The sequence below is a fragment of the Humulus lupulus genome, chromosome 8, assembly GCF_963169125.1.
Source record: "Humulus lupulus chromosome 8, drHumLupu1.1, whole genome shotgun sequence".
Lineage (NCBI taxonomy): Eukaryota > Viridiplantae > Streptophyta > Magnoliopsida > Rosales > Cannabaceae > Humulus > Humulus lupulus.
The window spans coordinates 75,049,856-75,052,139 of NC_084800.1; the positions used below are offsets into that span (position 1 = coordinate 75,049,856).

Below are 2,284 nucleotides of genomic sequence, written 5' to 3' on the forward strand. Positions count from 1 at the left end.
AGAGTTTGGGAATGAAAGTATCTTGATTTTACTTGAATAAAAATAATGGCTTTTTAGGTGAAAATCATTTGAATAATCGTTCAGCAGAGGCTGAAGACTCGTTCAAAAGATGCTGGACTGTTGAAGGAGTTTGAATGGCTGAAAGGAAATGAATTCAAAAGAGTTTGAATCCATGCTGAAGGAGGCGATATATCGCCCCCTGTAGGCGATATATCGCCTGGGCCAGTATGCCCGAGGCGACCGTGCATCGTTTCGTGTTTTCAGTATCTACGTGCTGCGACATATCGCCCCCTATAGCTGCGATATATCGGCACACGCTGAATATTTAAACACGAAATTACACATTTTTAGCTAAGTTTGAATGGAGTAAACAGCCTTGACTAAGCCCTCAACGTACTCAAAGCTGCTGACTGACCCTATAACATTCAAACTTTACTCCTTATTATATTTAATCCTCAAAAATCTTTAATCCTTAATCACCATTCATAACATGTGCTTAAAATCCTATTGGTTGATGTCTAAACCTTATAATATAGTAAATATAATCCTTAATTATCAGTCATATAATCAAACCTTAGGTTATACTTAATATTCTTAAACTATAGGTTAAACTTAGAAAATCTATAAGTACTACTATGAGTGTCCAAATAATTCCCGGTCTGAACCAAAAATCCATAGTAACAAAGATAACACTAAACATACTATAATACTACTAAACAATTAGCTAAGTAAAGTTCTTGGACTCTACAGCCGCTCAGGCCGCGGCCTGAAAAACACAAGTTGCGGCCCACGGTGTGTTTTTTGCCTCTTTGGTCGCGGCCTGAAAAACATAGGCTGTGGCCCAAGTCATTTTTTCAGCAACCAATTTTCCAAATTTGCCAAAACGTTCCGAATTCATTCCCACTTGATTTTGTAACTTCCATACACATGATGGGAGTTAAAATCACATCTCTAACAGCCATATTTCACATATGGCTTTAAGAAATTCAAATCAAAATGTGTAATATCAAATCTACACATTATTGGATATTTGGGAGTTACAAGTTTGTAACTCCAAAATATGTCACATTTGGGCACATACATGTGTCCAATTTTGTGACTCTCAATAATATGTTACAAGGTGTGACAAATCACATTATGTCACATTATTTAATCTAACATTATATTATTTAAAATAATATAACAATAAAACCCCAACAACATAAACATTAGGGTCGCGCCCTGCAATACAAACAATAGGGCTACGCCCTGCTCTACGGGTACAATAGTTTCCTTACCTGTGTCCCGAGCTATTAGAGCACCGCGATCCTGAGCACAATCCTCTAACCCGAGCCTTGTTGAAAACCTAGTCATAACGCATTCATAATAACCATCCATCAAGTTCTAAACCAATAAATAACTTCAGAATATTAATCTAGCCTCGGGGAACTTGGATTCTACCAAACCGGGTAGTAAAATCCTTCATGAGCCTTAACATTTGAGTTCCCGAGCTAAAAACTCTTAAACAGCCATTATTTGCATTTGAGCCGCAGCCCAGCCCCTTAAGGGTTGCAGCACGCTCAAGTCAGAGGCAAAATGCCTCTCTGTTGAGGGACACGGGCCGCAGCGTGCTATACCTTGCACCGCGGCGCACCTAGGAAAAACAGAGGCCTTCCAGCCTCTTCGTGCACACGAGCCACGGCGCCTGAAGAACAGGGCCGCGACTTGAACCCCCAAACCTAGAAAATAAACCTTTTTCCTGCGTTTTTCCTCGAGCCTAAACCCCAATTTCATACCCCAAACACCAATTAAACTCATAATTAAGCCTAGACTTCCCTTCCACACAACCTAGGCTCCATAACAAAACTCAGAAACAATTCATATACTCATCAAAACTCAAAACCAAACTAAAATCTACCTTCCATGTGCACTTAAGGTTCTAGCAAGAATTTAACAGAAACAAACCACCATTAATTCTTACCTTTGTGATATCTCAAACCTTGAGCTGATTCCCCGAGTCTTCAAGCTTTTAGCCTCCCAAATTCTAGCCTTGAATCCTTAATCTTTGGACAATTTTCTTCAAAACCTCTAGGCTTCAATGAGAGAAAGAATGAGCCGAGAGAGAGAGAGCAAGGCTGAGATTCCTTTCTGTTTTGTTTTCCCTTTAGTTTTTCTTCTAAGTCTCAGCATCCAAAATCCATGTATATCCCTTAGCCAAAAGTCCAAATTACCCCTTAAGTCTATCTAAATCCTCAAGTGCCACCAAGGGCAATTTCGTCATATGCCACATCCTGCTAAATCCTCG

The 2,284-nt window shown here is 39.6% G+C and overlaps 1 long non-coding RNA gene across 1 annotated transcript; it reads right to left on the reverse strand.

Annotated features, from left to right (window-relative positions):
- Positions 1–796: 796 nt before the first annotated feature.
- Positions 797–2,018, reverse strand: LOC133793658 (uncharacterized). The gene is made up of 3 exons (XR_009874915.1): positions 1,961–2,018; positions 1,278–1,345; positions 797–820 (listed from the first exon to the last, which is right to left on the reverse strand). It is a non-coding gene; the product is annotated as an uncharacterized LOC133793658 (long non-coding RNA).
- Positions 2,019–2,284: the final 266 nt, after the last annotated feature.